The following is an 18433-nucleotide window of genomic DNA, read 5'->3' as shown; positions in this document are numbered from 1 at the left end:
GTCAATCGGCTGCATGTTAAAGCCCGCTGATACAGCGGGCTCGGCTACCGCGCGCACGTGCGAGGCGCCTTTTTGCGCGCCTGAAACCTCGTGCGCGAGGACGCCATTTTGCGAACCTGCCGCCCTCACTGCTTCGCTCTCCTCATGTCCCTCAATTTGGTCCTGGATCGACCCTGCCTCACTCTCCTCTACCGGAACCCAGCCGTCTTGATCTGCCATAGCGCGACTTTTAAAATTCGGGTTTTTATTTTAAAACAAAACAAATTTCACAGTTAATAATTTCGAGCGTGTGAAGCGCGCTTCGGGTCCAATCTCACTTCCTGACACCATTGTTACGGACACGGCTAAAGATGTTGCTTGACCGAGCGGAATGGCCGCCGTGTTCGCACAGTTTACCCGATTACCCCCCAACGCACCCGATTCCACTCGAACGTTGGCCAAATCGCGCTACGCTAAATCAATGATGGAAAGGACACAACGACTGGGATAAATGAAACGACGCAAGGGGTACAGTTCTCAAGACCTCCGGAGGAGGATATAATTAGTGGTGGAGAAAAGGGGTAGATTACAAGGTAGAGTGAGGTAAAAGACACAGAAGAGATAGGCACTTAGATACAATCTTATCTACTCCCCGACAGACCACAGACAAACGGAACAAGACTGACTTACACAGGGATTGATGGCAGGGAAGGACAGGTCGGTTGATAGCACAAGGTGCACCTTGGCTCAGGGACAGGATAAAGCACGGTCCAGTCCAGAGATGCGGGGAGGTGTCACAGCGCTCGGAGGTGGCGTCCTTCTCTCTCCAAGCTCAGCGCGCATCTGACGTCACCTCCCTCTTCCTGCGCATGCTCAGCGGGGAGTCACACGCCCTCGGCTGGTTGGCTCCGCCCCAGATGGGACGGGTCCGCCACTTCTATTGGGTGCGGGGGGTTACCGTGCTCCGCCCTTGACGAGGAGCTGACAGCGAGCCCCTACGTGGTAACCCCGTCGAGCACATGCTCGATGGCGGCTCGTTGGAAAGGCCTGGTGCCCTCCCAACACCCCCTACCAACCAAGCCGGAGTGAGGACGCGCACTCCCCGTGCCGCCGCCGTTGTTGTTGTTGTTGTTGTTGCTGAACCGTGATGAAGAGCTGCGTGGAGGTATTGGGAGGTCCTAAACTTCCTAACAGTGCCATACAATCACATTCTGGTGCAACGAAGAGTCAGAATTAATGGAAACGAGTCCTTAACTGACATAGACTAAGAATAACTAGCAAGATGTCCTATAGTTGTCTTACATGAGATGCGGTGAACCTGGGTGCGACATTTAATGGGGGAAATAGGGGGAGGTCGGGTCTACAGAGTGTTGTTTACAGAAAATGGGACTAGGGAATGGGGGATTGGGGGTAGTTGGGAAGTATTGAGGAAATAGGGGAATATTTACAAGCGGATATGGATGGATGTAAATCCCATATCCGCAACACTATGAAAGAAGGGCGATCACTTACTTTTGTTTGAATGCCTCGAACATTCATCACGTCGGCAATTGCAGGACGATGACATTTTACCTGCAACTTCCACGGGATACGGTGACGTGTGTTATTACTTCACCAACTTCCGGGGAGCCAGCATGGAGTTGCAAGCGAATGGCTGTGCCTTTTCCTCCACAACAGCTGTGCACAATTCTGCTGGTTGCTCCTGATATGGACCATGGACGACTTGAACACCATGGTCCCAACATCATTGTGGATGCATCTGGCATCCCTGTTCCACATCTTGCTGGCCAATCAACATCACATTAACACTTGCTCCATACTCATGATGAGTGAGGAGGCAAGTCGACGACAACTGGATGAAGGCCTTGTTCAAATCTACTATGGCTCACAGCAAGAGAGGCAAGAATGTTACATGCAGAGCAGGGTCAGTTTGTGACTCCGCCCAGCTATCACAACAGTAGAAAATCCTACGCAAAATAGTGTAGGTGCCATGAAGACATCAGAAGAAAATGTTTCATACTTGAATTTCAAACACGAGTCATCAGCCCCTTCTTTTCAACAAAAAAAGTCAACATTTGTGTCGAAGCAACACGTATTGCCAAATGTTGCAGATGCTTTATTATTTTAATGGTGAACTGAAATTATTGTGTTTTGGTAAAGGTGAAGTGTTTTATGCTTTATGCAAATGAAGTGAATTGCATTATCAATATGGAAAGAGAAATGTTTTGTGATCATATTCTTCCAGAATGACGGTGTATGCCTTATGTATGGGAAAATTGGATTACCAAATTTATGGTTCGAATATTAAATAGGTTGATGTTTAGATTAATGATTACTATAAACAAAAAGAAAAAATGAGGGATTGTGGAAGCATACAAATATATATGTTCTCATATATATGTTCTCATATTCTTCTTTTCCAGAATGTTTTTTTCCAGAATAAGATAATGGAGTGTTCGCCATTTTAAATGATAACAGCTGTCAAAAAAGGCTTTTGGAACTCTTCAAGATAGAAACCAGAGGTTTGCAAATATCTCACTGTCTGAGCCGAAAGGCCCTGTGCGGAATTCTGAAATCCATGCTCATATAAGGAAAGAGGCCTTTGCTATATAGATCGCTGGCCAAGGAACTGGGGAGAGCTGCGCACAGAAGAAGACTGTGGAGTGCCACGACCGGCAGAACGACGTGTCGTTAAGTTTAGTTAGTTCATTAGTTAGTCAATATCTTGAATTAGTACGTTTATGTAACAACCCTCTACAGTTTTTAATAAACCTTGTGTGAGAAACAAGTTGGAGTTTTCTTTGTTGGAGTTTAGTAGTAGGAATTAGGAATTCTTCAATAGTGCCGTAGTGTAAATGTTCCTGTATGAAGGGTGCCGGAGTGTAAATGTTCCTGTATTAAGGGTGCCGTAGTGTAAATGTTCCAGTATCAAGGGTGCCGTAGTGTAAATGTTCCTGTATGAAGGGTGCCGTAGTGTAAATGTTCCTGTATGAAGGGTGCCGTAGTGTAAATGTTCCTGTATGAAGGGTGCCGTAGAGTAAATGTTCCTGTATGAAGGGTGCCATCGTGTAAATGTTCCTGTCTGAAGTGTGCCGTTGTGGAGCTATGCTCGCACGATAAAGCTGGACAAAATGGACGACACCAGGAACGAAGTTTCACTGAGCTATTTCACCTCCTCAAAATCACCAACGACCTTCTCCTCTCCTCTGACGCTGGCAACCTCAACATTCTCATCCTCCTTGACCTCAGCGCCGCCTTTGACACCATCGATCACACCATCCTCCTCACCCGACTTGAAACCACCTTTAACATTACCGGCACTGCCCTCTCTTGGATTAAATCATACCTCTCTGACAGACGTCAGTTCATCTCCATCAATAACTGCAAATCCCCCACTGCTCCCCTCCCCCAAGGTGTCCCCCAAGGTTCAGTTCTTGGCCCCCTCCTCTTCATCCTTTACCTGTCCCCCCTCGGTCACTTAATCTGCCGTCATGGTCTCCAATTCCACTGCTTCGCCGATGACATCCAGCTTTTCATCTCCACCAAGTCCATCTCCACCGCCACCCACTCTATCCTGACAAACTGCATCACTGAAATAAAATCCTGGCTTCAAATCAACTTCCTCAAACTTAACTGTGATAAATCTGAAATAATCATCATTGGCCCAAAAACGCTCACCAAGACCACCCATAACTTTGCCCTCAACATCGACGGTTTCCCAGTATCCACCTCCCCTCACATCCGGAATCTTGGCATCATCTTTGACCAAACCCTCTCCTTCGACAAAAACACTAAACAGATCACAAAGACAGCCTTCTTTCACCTGAAAAACATCGCCCGTCTCCGTCCATCCCTCTCCTCCGTGGCTGCAGAAACCCTCATCCACGTCTTCATCACTTCCCGTCTGGACTACTGCAATAGCCTCCTTTATGGTTCACCCTCAAAAATCACCAATAAACTCCAATACATTCAGAACTCCGCTGCCCGTCTACTCACCCATTCCCGGACCCATGACCACATCAACCCCGTCCTTTACAAGCTTCACTGGCTCCCCATCTCCCAGAGAATCCAGTACAAAATCCTCCTCTTGACCTACAAAGCCCTCCATAACCTGGCCCCATCCTACCTGGCTGACCTCCTCTCCAGACACACTCCCACCCGCAACCTCCGCTCTGCTGGTACCAACCTCCTGACCCCCCCCCCCCCCATCCAGACCAAATTTAGATCCTGGGGGGACAGGGCCTTCTCCATCGCTGCTCCCACCCTCTGGAACTCGCTACCTCACACCATCAGAGACTCCTCCTCACTCACCACATTCAAAACATCACTCAAGACCCACCTGTTCAACATTGCATTCAACATTTAACCCACAGCATCTAACCCCTGACTATCTCCTCTCCTTCTCCCTCCTTTGTGCTTTGAATATTTCCCTATTGATTCTTCTTTTTTTGCAATTGTCTTTATGTTTTGCTATGCATTATGTTTTGCACTCTGTCAAAGCGTCTTTGGGCTTCCTGAAAAGCGCTATATAAAATAAATGTATTATTATTATTATTATTATTATTATTATTTATTCTAGCTCAACTCGAAAGAACTCAAAAGCACTGAATAGCCCGTTAACACGGGCGGCAATTTATATCAAAAGTCCACCACACAAAAGCCACGCCTCTCAGGTGGGGCGTGGTATGCAAATAAGTCAGCCACGCCTCTCAACGGGGCGTGGTATGCAAATCGAGAGTCCGCCCGGGAAAGGCAAGTCCAGACACGTCCGGGCGAGTCCGGGCGAGTCCGGGCAAGTAACCGCCCGCCGGTTACGTCATCGGCCGGTGCAAGGTGATTGTGTCATGCTTCCGGTAACCACTACATGCACCCCTCCCCCCCCCCCCCCCCCCCCCCAGAATTAACTTGCACCGGGAGAGTCAGTTTGAGGGGGGTCTTGACCCGGCCGAAACGACCCCTGGCGATTCGTGTGGGGGTGGTAGGTGGCGTGGCGGTGGATGGTCGGGCGGGGGGCTTGGTTGATGGGGGACGTCCCCGTCGTGGAGGAAGGGCCAACCGTGGAGGTTGGTCGAGGTCCAAATAGGCCGGCTTGAGGCAGTCCACGGAGATGCGGTCCGGTTTGCTGCCGATGTCAATGATGAACGACTTGTGTTACGGGGTCCCCCCCCCTCCCCCCTTTACCCCTGGTCTCGGTGGACCTCTGAACCCGAGAGGGTCCCCGGCAGAAAGATGTGTTATCCCTGGTTGAAACCCAGCCAAATAACGTCCCTCAATGGATCCAGCAAATGAAACAGCCGAACCAAGGATGCAACCACACCAAGTTATAAACAAACCATACTATATTATAAATCACACACAAAGAGCCATACAGCAATGGGGCAATCACCCCTACTTTCAAATCTTACGATAATATCCGTGGCAAGCCCCTTAACCCCACTCACGGCACCTCCCCCAATGTCTCTGCTCCCCTCCAAGGCGAAGTCCCAATGTCTCTGTGCGCTCCCGCGATCGGGAAGTCAAGGCCCGGTGGTCAATTGAGGCGCGGACGAGCGAGTTGACCCCGAGGTCACGTGCTCCACCCCCAGCAGCACAGCGGTGGTGAGAAACCTCACAAAGATGCGCTCCGACATACACGTTGCGGTTCAACCCGCGAGCCTCCGTATAATTTTCATGTGTCCCTTTCTGGCACAGCCGTTCCCGGCAATCCACCAGGGAATAATGCCCAGCCGACATGACGAAAGCCTGTTCCCTGCAGGATGCTCGCGTGGCCAAGATGGCAGACGGTTTTCGCTCCAACCCGGATTCTCAAGGCCTGGATCCTCCGGAACCTCACTGAGAATACCCGGCGACACAGGCTCCCCGCACTCCGGCGATGTTTCTTATCGACCGAACTTCCTTTCAAGGACGCAAAGTTCCCTCGCACTGTACGTCGAACGCTCGGCCCGGAGCCTCCACCACCACCTCTCCTTCCGATCTCCTCCCACCTCCTTTTCTTTGCTCCACCTCTTCCGGTCTCGATCCGGATTTCCGGCCACATTTTACCAGGAGCGCTTTTAAATCTTTTACTCACAACAACCCTTTCCCTTAAGTCACAATAAGCATAATATCTAGAATACTTCGAACCAGCTACAATACTCATAACAACAATCATTAAGGCCGAGTCCATAACACTTCCCCCCCTTCAGGAAAGAAAGTTTGACCACAGCGAAAACTTTCTTTGCAGGCCAACTTGTCAACAAACCACCTATTGCTTCCTAATAGCACTTTTTCCCGGGAGGCCGAGCTGAGTATTCCCTACATGGACGCCTTTAGGAACGTGACGTTCACGGTTAGTCCGTGCAGGAACGTTTACTACATGGACGCCTTTAGGAACGTGGCGTTCACAGTTAATCCGTGTAGAAAAGTTCACTGAAGGGGTGATCGAAAGTTCATCGAGGAACTAGGAAAGTTCATCGAAGGGGACGGTCGTTTCCCCCAGCAGCACAGCGGTGGCGAGGAACCTCACAAAGATGCGCTCCGACGTACACGTTGCGGTTCAACCCGCGAGCCTCCGTATAATTCTCACGTGTCCCTTTTTGGCACAGCCATTCCCGGCAATCCACCAGGGAATAATGCCCAGCCGACACGACGAAAGCCTGTTCCCTGCAGGGTGCATGTGTGCCCAAGATGGTGGACGGCTTTCACTCCAACCCGGATTCTCAAGGCCTGGATCCTCCGGACCCTCACTGAGAATACCCGGCGACACAGGCTCCCTGCACTCCGGCGATATTTCTTATCGACCAAACTTCCTTTCAAGGACGCAAAGTTCCCTCACACTGTACGTCGAACGCTCGGCCCGGAGCCTCCACCACCACCTCCTTCTGATCTCCTCCCACCTCCTTTTCTTCGCTCCACCTCTTCCGGTCTCGATCCGGATTTCTGGCCATATTTTACCAGGAGCGCTTTTAAATCTTTTACTCACAACAACCCTTTCCCTTAAGTCACAATAAGCATAATATCTAGAATACTTCGAACCAGGAACAATACTCATAACAACAATCATTAAGGCCGAGTCCGTAACACTTGTCGTCCCTCTTCAGGACCCGGAAAGGTCCATCGTACGGCGGCCGGAGCGGTCCCCGGTGTGCGTCGTTCTGGATAAAAACGTACTCCGCAGTGCGAAGTGCTGGGGGGACGTGGGGTTGGGAGCAGCTCTGGTGAGACGTGGGCACAGGGGCAAATCTCCTGGCGGCCTCCTAGAGGACCGAGCGTTGGCGAGCCGCGGACCAGGGGCCGGTGGCTTCAGGGATGAACTCGCCCGGCACGCACAGTGGCTGGCCGTAGACCAGCTCGGCAGTGGAAGCCTGGAGGTCCTATTTAGGGGCCGTTCGGAGGCCCAATAGGACCCACGGCAGCCTGTCGGCCCAACCGTCGTCCTGGAGGCTGGCTCTGAGAGCGGCCTTCATTGAGCGGTGGAACCGCTCGCACAAGCCATTGGCTTGGGGGTGGTAGGCCGTGGTGCGGTGTAGCTTGACCTCCAAGGCCTGGGCGACCGCGCCCCAAGCTCGCAGGTGAATTGTGGGCCTCTGTCAGAGGAGATGTCCGAGGGGGCACCAAAACGGGCAATCCAGGTGCCAATGAAGGCCTGCGCCACGTCGGCAGATGTTGATGATGCCAGCGGGACGGCCTCCATCCACCTGGTGGTCCTGTCCACCATCGTGAGGAGGTGGGTGAAGCCCCGCGAGGAGGGAAGGGGTCCCACCAGGTCTACATCGACGTGGTCGAAGCGCCGCGCGGGCACGTCGAATGGTGCCAACGGGGCCTGGGTGTGCCGGTGGACCTTCGCGCGCTGGCAGGTGAGACAGGCATTGGCCCAGTCGCGGACGTCCTTACGGAGCCCGTGCCAGACGAACTTTTCTGCCATGAGCTTCTGCGACGCTTTACGGCCCGGGCGGGAAAGGCCGTGGAGGGCGTCAAAAATGTGCCGCTGCCATCCGGTGGGCACGATGGGGCGAGGTTGGCCCAGGGAAACGTCGCACAGGAGAACTGTGCCTGTGTCCTCGAAGGGGACGTCAACCAACCACAGGCCTGCGTTCGTGCCAGACTGGGAGAAGCAATCGACCACAGCGTTGTCCTTGCCAGCGACATGCCGGATGTCTGTCGTAAATTCGGACACGGCAGAGAGGTGGCGCTGCTGGCGGGCCGACCATGGCTCTGCAACCTTGGCCATGGCAAAGATCGGGGGTTTGTGGTCCACAAACGCCGTGAACGGGCGGCCCTCTAAAAGATGGCGGAAGTGGCGAATGGCCAGGTAAAGGCCAAGGAGCTCGTGGTCGAAAGCGCTATACTTGTGCTCGTTAGGGCAAAGCTGCCGGCTGAAGAAGGCCAGCGGTTGCCAAGCCCCGTTCACCCACTGTTCATGCACGGCGCCCACCGTGTAGTCGGAAGCATCCGTGGTGAGGGCGATGGGTGTGTCGAGCGCCGGGTGCGGGTGTTTGGTCGCATTGGCAAGGGCCAGCTTAGCGCCCGTGAATGCCTCGTCCATCTCTTTGGTCCAGGCGACGTCGTGTTTGGCCGGCTTGCCCCGGAGGGCTTCGTACAGGGGGCGCATGAGTTGGGCGGTGCGAGACACGAACCGGTGGTAGAAATTTACCATCCCCAAAAATTCCTGTAGGGCCTTGATGGAGCGGGGGCGCGGGAAACTTGTGACTGCCTCCACCTTGGTAGGCAGCGGGACAGCCCCGCGCTTCGTGATGCGGTGCCCCAGGAAGTCGACGGCCGTTACGCCACACTGGCATTTCGCTGGGTTGATGATGAGGCCATGTTGGCCGAGGCGCTCAAAAAGCGTGCGCAGGTGGATGAGGTGCTCCGCCCAGGAAGTGCTGGCTTGTCGTCCAAGTAAATGAAAAGGAAGGTGAGGTCACGCAGCACGCTGTGTATCAGCCGCTGGAAGGCCTGGGCCGCGTTCTTAAGGCCGAACGGCATGCGAAGGAACTCGAAGAGGCCAAAAGGTGTAATTACCACCATCTTCGGCATGTCGGCCGGCCGGACGGGTACCTGGTGGTAGCCCCGAATGAGGTCGACCTTGGAAAAGATCACCCGCCCCGCCAAACGGGCGGAAAAGTCCTGTATGTGTGGTATCGGGTACCGGTCGGGGGTGGTGGCATCGTTGAGGCGGCGATAATCGCCGCATGGTCGCCATCCGCCACCCGGTTTGGGCACGATGTGCAGGGGCGAGGCCCACGCGCTATTCGAGCGCCGCACAATGCCCAATCGCTCCAGCGCGTCGAATTCCGCCTTCGCCACGGCGAGTTTGGTCGGGTCGAGGCGACGAGCCCTGGCGTAGACCAGTGGACCTGTGATCGGGATGTGGTGTTCGAGGCCGTGTTTGACGGCGACGGCCGAAAACGACGGCTGCGTGAGGGCGGGAAACTCGGCGAGCAGGCGGGTGAAATCGTCCGCGACCGGGAGCACGCAGGCCAGCATGGTTGGTGTGGAGCCGCTCAATGAGCAAGCGAGCGAGCTGAAGGTCTCCGTGTTGATGAGCCGACGCCGTTTGACGTCCACCAAAAGCCCATGCACGCACAGAAAATCTGCACCCAGCAAGGCCATGGGCACGTTCGCCGTCATGAAGTCCCACCTGAAACGCTGGCCCCCGAAGCAGAATGCGACGCTGCGCGAACTGAAGGTGCGGATGGAGGAGCCGTTTGCGTTGACCAAGGCGGGGCCGCAAAGCGCGGCCTATTTGTCCTGCACCGAGGCGGGTATCACGCTCAGCTGAGCGCCGGTGTCGCACAAAAAACGCCGCCCGGACGCTGTGTCCATAATAAACAGAAGGCTGCCTGAATGGCCGATGCTCATGGCAGGCAAAGAGCGCCGGAATGGTCGTTTCCTGACCTGCCGAAAGTGCACGGTGGGTGGCACGTTCTGGCCTTCTGCCCGAACCTGGCGTGTAGTAGCACATGGTCCACTCTGGTGGAGGCTCCAGCGGTCGCGTCGGCTTCGGTCGACGGGGCATCCGCTGCTGCCAGTGGCGCTAACTCGGCCGGTGGTGGCGCCGGTCGTGGCGCGGGCATTGCCTCGGTTGGCCCAGGATTCAAGGTGGCCGCTCCGACGTGTCGCCTGGCCGAGAAAAATTTATCAGCCTCCTTGGCCAGGGCGCGAGGGTCCGTGATGGGCGAATTAGCCAAAGCTAATCGTACCTGCCCAGGTAGCTGCCGGAGGAACAGCTCGCGGAAGAGGAAATCTAGGCTGTGGTCACCGAGTAGAGCAAGCATGTGGACCATGTGTTCGGATGGGCGGGCCTCACCCAGCTCCGGGAGGTCGAGCAGTTGTCGCGCACGTTCGGTCTCCGTGAGTCCAAACGCACTGAGGAGTAGGCCTTTGAGCGCGCCGTATTTGTCGGCGTTCGGCGGGTTCTGTGGGAAGCTGAGGACCCGGGCAGCAGTGGAGGCATTGAGCGCAGAGACCACATGGTGGTAGCGCATCGTGTCCTCCGTAAAGTTCCGCAGGGCGAATTGAGAAGTCGCTTTGGCGAACCAGACGGCTGCGTGCGATTCCCAAAAGCCAAGGAGCTTCAAAGCTACAGATGACTCCATCGCCATGTTCTTGAAAAGGGGTCACCAATTGTGGAGCTATGCTCGCACGATAAAGCTGGACAAAATGGATGACACCAGCAACGAAGTTTCACTGAGCTATTTATTCTAGCTCAACTCGAAAGAACTCAAAAGCACTGAATAGCCCGTTAACACGGGCGGCAATTTATATCAAAAGTTCACCACACAAAAGCCACGCCTCTCAAGTGGAGCGTGGTATGCAAATAAGTCAGCCACGCCTCTCAACGGGCATGGTATGCAAATCGAGAGTCCGCCCGGGCAAGGCAAGTCCGGACACGTCCGGGCGAGTCCGGGCAAGTAACCGCCCGCGGGTTACGTCATCGACCGGTGCAAGGTGATTGTGTCATGCTTCCGGTAACCGCTACACCGGAGTGTAAATGTTCCTGTATGAATGGTGCCATAGTGTAAATGTTCCAGTCTGAAGGGTGCCGTAGTGTAAATGTTCCTGAATGAAGGGTGCCGTAGTGTAAATGTTCCAGTATGAAGGGTGCCGTAGTGTAAATGTTCCAGTATGAAGGGTGCCGTAGTGTAAATGTTCCTGCATGAAGGGTGCCGCAGTGTAAATGTTCCTGTATGAAGGGTGACGTAGTGTAAATGTTCCTGTATGAAGGGTGCCGTAGTGTAAATGTTCCAGTATGAAGGTTGCCGTAGTGTAAATGTTCCAGTATGAAGTGTGCCGGAGTGTAAATGTTCCTGTATGAAGGGTGCCGTAATGTAAATGTTCCAGTATGAAGGGTGCTGTAGTGTAAATGTTCCTGTATGAAGGGTGCCATAGTGTAAATGTTCCCGGATGAAGTGTGCCGTAGTGTAAATGTTCCCGGATGAAGGGTGCCGTAGTGTAAATGTTCCTGTATGAAGGGTGCCATCGTGTAAATGTTCCTGTATGAAGGGTGCCGTACTGCCATAGTGTAAATGTTCCAGTATGAAGGGTGCCATAGTGTAAATGTTCCTATATGAAGGGTGCCATAGTGTAAATGTTCCTGTATGAAGGGTGCCGTCGTGTAAATGTTCCAGGATGAAGGGTGCCATAGTGTAAATGTTCCTGAATGAAGGGTGCCGCAGAGTAAATGTTCCAGTATGAAGGGTGCCATCGTGTAAATGTTCCTGAATGAAGGGTGCCGCAGTGTAAATGTTCCAGTATGAAGGGTGCCGTCGTGTAAATGTTCCTGTATTAAAGGTGCCGTAGTGTAAATGTTCCTGTATGAAGTGTGCTGTAGTGTAAATGTTCCTGTATGAAGGGTGTCGTAGTGTAAACGTTCCGGTATGAAGGGTACCGTAGTGTAGATGTTCCAGTATGAAGGGTACCGTCGTGTAAATGTTCCTGTATGAAGGGTGCCGTAGTGTAAATGTTCCTGTATGAAGGGAACTGTAGTGCAAATATTCCTGTATGAAGGGTACTGCAGTGTAAATGTTCCTGTATGAAGGGTGCCGTCGTGTAAATGTTCCTGTATTAAGGGTGCCGTAGTGTAAATGTTCCTGTATGAAGGGTGCCGTAGTGTAAACGTTCCGGTATGAAGGGTACCGTAGTGTAGATGTTCCAGTATGAAGGGTACCGTTGTGTAAATGTTCCTGTATGAAGGGTGCGGTGGTGTAAATGTTCCTGTATGAAGGGTACTGTAGTGCAAATGTTCCCGTATGAAGGGTACTGCAGTGTAAATGTTCCCGTATGAAGGGTGCCGTAGTGTAAATGTTCCAGTATGAAGGGTGCCGTAGTGTAAATGTTCCTGTATGAAGGGTACCATAGTGTAAATGTTCCAGTATGATGGGTAGTGTAAATGTTCCTCTATGAAGGGTGCCATAGTGTAAATGTTCCAGTATGAAGGGTGCCGTAGTGTAAATGTTCCTGTATGAAGGGTGCCCTAGTGTAAATGTTCCCATATAAAGGGTAGTGTAAATGTTCCCATATAAAGGGTAGTGTAAATGTTCCCATATAAAGGGTCGTGTAAATGTTCCCATATAAAGGGTAGTGTAAATGTTCCCATATAAAGGGTAGTGTAAATGTTCCCATATAAAGGGTAGGGTAAATGTTCCCATATAAAGGGTAGGGTAAATGTTCCCATTTAGAGGGTAGGGTAAATGTTCCCATATAAAGGGTAGTGTAAATGTTCCCATATAACAGGTAATGTAAATGTTCCCATATAAAGGGTAGTGTAAATGTTCCCATATATAGGGTAGTGTAAATGTTCCCATATAAAGGGTAGGGTAAATGTTCCCATATAAAGGGTAGGGTAAATGTTCCCATATAAAGGGTAAGGTAAATGTTCCCATATAAAGGGTAGTGTAAATGTTCCCATAAAAGGGTAGGTAATGTAAATATTCCCACATAAGGGGTAGGGTAAATGTTCCCATATAGGAGGTAGGGTAAATGTTCCCACATAGGAGGTAGGGTAAATGTTCCCATATAAAGGGCAGTGTAAATGTTCCCATAAAAGGGTAGGTAATGTAAATATTCCCACATAAGGGGTAGGGTAAATGTTCCCACATAGGGGGTAGGGTAAATGTTCCCATATAAAGGGCAGTGTAAATGTTCCCATAAAAGGGTAGGTAATGTAAATATTCCCACATAAGGGGTAGGGTAAATGTTCCCATATAAAGGGGAGTGTAAATGTTCCCATATAAAGGGTAGTGTAAATGTTCCCATATAAAGGGTAGTGTAAATGTTCCCATATAAAGGGTAGTGTAAATGTTCCCATATAAAAGGTAGTGTAAATGTTCCCATATGGAGGGTAGTGTAAATGTTCCCATATAAAGGGTAGTGTAAATGTTCCCATATAAAGGGTAGTGTAAATGTTCCCATATATAGGGTAGTGTAAATGTTCCCATATATAGGGTAGTGTAAATGTTCCCATATAAAGGGTAGGGTAAATGTTCCCATATAAAGGGTAGGGTAAATGTTCCCACATAGGAGGTAGGGTAAATGTTCCCATATGGAGGGTAGTGTAAATGTTCCCATATAAAGGGTAGTGTAAATGTTCCCATATAAGGGGTAGTGTAAATGTTCCCATATATAGGGTAGTGTAAATGTTCCCATATAAAGGGTAGGGTAAATGTTCCCATATAAAGGGTAGGGTAAATGTTCCCACATAGGAGGTAGGGTAAATGTTCCCATATAAAGGGCAGTGTAAATGTTCCCATATAAAGGGTAGTGTAAATGTTCCCATATAAAGGGTAGTGTAAATGTTCCCATATAAAGGGTAGTGTAAATGTTCCCATATAAAGGGTAATGTAAATATTCCCACATAAGGGGTAGGGTAAATGTTCCCATATAAAGGGTAGTGTAAATGTTCCCATATAAAGGGTAGTGTAAATGTTCCCATATAAAGGGTAGTGTAAATGTTCCCATATAAAAGGTAGTGTAAATGTTCCCATATAAAGGGTAGTGTAAATGTTCCCATATAAAGGGTAGTGTAAATGTTCCCATATAAAGGGTAGTGTAAATGTTCCCATATAAAGGGTAGTGTAAATGTTCCCATATAAAGGGTAGTGTAAATGTTCCCATATAAAGGGTAGTGTAAATGTTCCCATATGGAGGGTAGTGTAAATGTTCCCATATAAAAGGTAGTGTAAATGTTCCCATATAAAGGGTAGTGTAAATGTTCCCATATAAAGGGTAGTGTAAATGTTCCCATATAAAGGGTAGTGTAAATGTTCCCATATAAAGGGTAGTGTAAATGTTCCCATATAAAGGGTAGTGTAAATGTTCCCATATGGAGGGTAGTGTAAATGTTCCCATATAAAAGGTAGTGTAAATGTTCCCATATAAAGGGTAGTGTAAATCTTCCCATATAAAGGGTAGTGTAAATGTTCCCATATGGAGGGTAGTGTAAATGTTCCCATATGGAGGGTAGTGTAAATGTTCCCATATGGAGGGTAGTGTAAATGTTCCCATATGGAGGGTAGTGTAAATGTTACCATATAAAAGGTAGTGTAAATGTTCGCATATGAAAGGTAGTGTAAATGTTCGCATATAAAAGGTAGTGTAAATCTTCCCATATAAAGGGTAGTGTAAATGTTCCCATATGGAGGGTAGTGTAAATGTTCCCATATAAAAGGTAGTGTAAATGTTCCCATATGGAGGGTAGTGTAAATGTTCCCATATAAAAGGTAGTGTAAATGTTCCCACATGGAGGGTAGTGTAAATGTTCCCATATGGAGGGTAGTGTAAATGTTCCCATATGGAGGGTAGTGTAAATGTTCCCATATAAAGGGTAGTGTAAATGTTCCCATATGGAGGGTAGTGTAAATGTTCCCATATAAAAGGTAGTGTAAATGTTCCCATATAAAGGGTGGTGTAAATGTTCCCATATGGAGGGTAGTGTAAATGTTCCCATATAAAGGGTAGTGTAAATGTTCCCATATAAAAGGTAGTGTAAATGTTCCCATATATAGGGTAGTGTAAATGTGCCCATATGGAGGGTAGTGTAAATGTTCCCACATAAAGGGTAGTGTAAATGTTCCCATATGGAGGGTAGTGTAAATGTTCCCATATGGAGGGTAGTGTAAATGTTCCCATATAAAGGGTAGTGTAAATGTTCCCACATAAATGGTAGTGTAAATGTTCCCATATAAAAGGTAGTGTAAATGTTCCCATATGGAGGGTAGTGTAAATGTTCCCACATAAAGGGTAGTGTAAATGTTCCCATATGGAGGGTAGTGTAAATGTTCCCACATAAAGGGTAGTGTAAATGTTCCCATATGGAGGGTAGTGTAAATGTTCCCATATAAAAGGTAGTGTAAATGTTCCCATATGGAGGGTAGTGTAAATGTTCCCATATAAAAGGTAGTGTAAATGTTCCCATATGGAGGGTAGTGTAAATGTTCCCATATAAAAGGTAGTGTAAATGTTCCCATATGGAGGGTAGTGTAAATGTTCCCATATAAAAGGTAGTTTAAATGTTCCCATATGGAGGGTAGTGTAAATGTTCCCATATAAAAGGAAGTGTAAATGTTCCCATATGGAGGGTAGTGTAAATGTTCCCATATAAAAGGTAGTGTAAATGTTCCCATATGGAGGGTAGTGTAAATGTTCCCATATAAAAGGTAGTGTAAATGTTCCCATATGGAGGGTAGTGTAAATGTTCCCATATAAAAGGTAGTGTAAATGTTCCCATATAAAAGGTAGTGTAAATGTTCCCATATGGAGGGTAGTGTAAATGTTCCCACATAAAGGGTAGTGTAAATGTTCCCATATGGAGGGTAGTGTAAATGTTCCCATATAAAAGGTAGTGTAAATGTTCCCATATAAAAGGTAGTGTAAATGTTCCCACATAAAGGGTAGTGTAAATGTTCCCACATAAAGGGTAGTGTTCATAAAACATAAACACAACACATAAAGTTCATGTTGAGATGTCATGTGAACGTTTCTGTCCCGATTTGACCCTTTTCGTGTGCGCAGTTCTGCGCATGCGCAATCCAGTGCACGTTTTGCTCTGGGTGCGGGTGACGTATGACGTGACGCGTGCCGAAGGATGAAGGTCCGCGTGCGAGGTGTTCACGTGGATCGATGCGCACGTGACGGGGGCGGGGAATCCCCGAACCCGAAGTGGGGCAGGTGAAGCTTTGCTCTTGTCGGGGCCGCTGTGTTTCCAAGTTGGTGCTGCTAAATCAAAGTGAATGTGTTCGTCACTCGGTCCGTTGCTCTAATCGGGAACACAAGTCTAAATCATTGTGATCGCAAGACAAATGCAGAAAACAGTCGTCTCAAGGTGAGGTGCACGAAGTGGACAAAAGTGGTTGTTCCTTTGAAAGTAGTTGTGTGTTTTTGAATTTTGAGATAGGGTTGTGACAGCAGCGGTCGCTTGCGGTGGTGCTGTTGGTGGTGTCAGTCGTCTTCATGGTGCCGTTGGTCGTGTCAGTCGTCTTCATGGTGCCGTTGGTCGTGTCAGTCGTCCTCGCGGTGCCGTTGGTGATGTCAGTCGTCCTCGCGGTGCCGTTGGTGGTGTCAGTCGTCTTCGTGGTGTCAGTCGTCCTCGCGGTGCTGTTGGTGGTGTCAGTCGTCTTCGTGGTGTCAGTCGTCCTCGCGGTGCCGTTGGTGATGTCAGTCGTCCTCGCGGTGCCGTTGGTGATGTCAGTCGTCCTCGCGGTGCCGTTGGTGATGTCAGTCGTCCTCGCGGTGCCGTTGGTGGTGTCAGTCGTCCTCGCGGTGCCGTTGGTGGTGTCAGTCGTCCTCGCGGTGCCGTTGGTGGTGTCAGTCGTCCTCGCGGTGCTGTTGGTAGTGTCAGTCGTCCTCGCGGTGCCGTTGGTGGTGTCAGTCGTCCTCGCGGTGCCGTTGGTGGTGTCAGTCGTCCTCGCGGTGCTGTTGGTAGTGTCAGTCGTCCTCGCGGTGCCGTTGGTGGTGTCAGTCGTCCTCGCGGTGCTGTTGGTGGTGTCAGTCGTCCTCACGGTGCTGTTGGTGGTGTCAGTCGTCCTCGCGGTGCTGTTGGTGGTGTCAGTCGTCCTCGCGGTGCTGTTGGTGGTGTCAGTCGTCCTCGCGGTGCTGTTGGTGGTGTCAGTCGTCCTCGCGGTGCTGTTGGTGGTGTCAGTCGTCCTCGCGGTGCTGTTGGTGGTGTCAGTCGTCCTCGCGGTGCTGTTGGTGGTGTCAGTCGTCCTCGCGGTGCTGTTGGTGGTGTCAGTCCCTCACGGTGCTGTTGGTGGTGTCAGTCTTCCTCATGGTGCTGCATGGAGTAGGACATTTCTTCATGTATCCATGTACTGTATATAGCTTGGTGAACATGGAACGGGGAAGGGGGTGATGAGCGATCACGATGTCGAACGGCCGAATTCTAAATGTGACGAACAAGTGTTTCTTGCAGAACTTTCAACAAGATGAAATGTGGAGATGGAGAGAGGGAACACCTGAAAGATCTGGGAGGCCGTGGATTGCGCGCTGCTGCACATGTGAGGTCAACGGGGTCAGGAATAAACACAGAATGTCCCATTTCATCCTGTTCAGTTATGGCGACCTCCGATCTTCCTGCCAGTCTGGCTTGCTCGTCCCGTGAACCAATCCTCAATGTCACCTTGGCCGGAACCGTGGTGCTCGATGGAGGCACCGTGTTACTGGCTCCTCCAGTCGCATCACACCCCCACCCAATCGCATCCCACCCCCACCCTATCGCATCTCACCCCCACCCAACCGCACCCCACCCCCACCCAACCGCACCCCACCCTGATGCAGCCATTACCCACCCCCACCCAATCGCATCTCGCCCCCACCCAATCGCATCTCACCCCCACCCAATCGCATCTCACCCCCACCCAATCGCATCTCACCCCCACCCAATCGCATCTCACCCCCACCCAATCGCATCTCACCCCCACCCAATCGCATCTCACCCCCACCCAACCGCACCCCACCCCGATGCAGCCATTACCCACCCCCACCCAATCGCATCCCACCCCGATGCAGCCATTACCTACCCCCACCCAATCGCATCTCACCCCCACACAATCGCATCTCACCCCCACCCAATCGCATCTCACCCCCACCCAATCGCATCCCACTCCCACCCAACCGCACCCCACCCTGATGCAGCCATTACCCACCCCCACCCAATCGCATCCCACCCCGATGCAACCATTACCCACCCAAACCCAATCACGTCCCACCCCCACCCAATCCCGTCCCACCCCCACCCAATCGCGTCCCACCCCCACCCAATCGCATCCCACCCCGATGCAGCCATTACCCACCCCCACCCCCACCCCCACCCAATCGCATCTCACCCCCACCCCCACCCAATCGCATCTCACCCCCACCCAACCGCACCCCACCCCGATGCAGCCATTACCCACCCCCACCCAATCACATCCCACCCCCACCCAATCACATCCCACCCCCACACAATCGCATCCCACCCCGATGCAGCCATTACCCACCC

The sequence above is a fragment of the Myxine glutinosa genome, chromosome 14, assembly GCF_964187855.1.
Source record: "Myxine glutinosa chromosome 14, kmMyxGlut1.1, whole genome shotgun sequence".
Classification (NCBI taxonomy): domain Eukaryota; kingdom Metazoa; phylum Chordata; class Myxini; order Myxiniformes; family Myxinidae; genus Myxine; species Myxine glutinosa.
The sequence above is the reverse complement of the archived record's forward strand: the minus strand, read 5'-3'. Positions refer to the sequence as shown.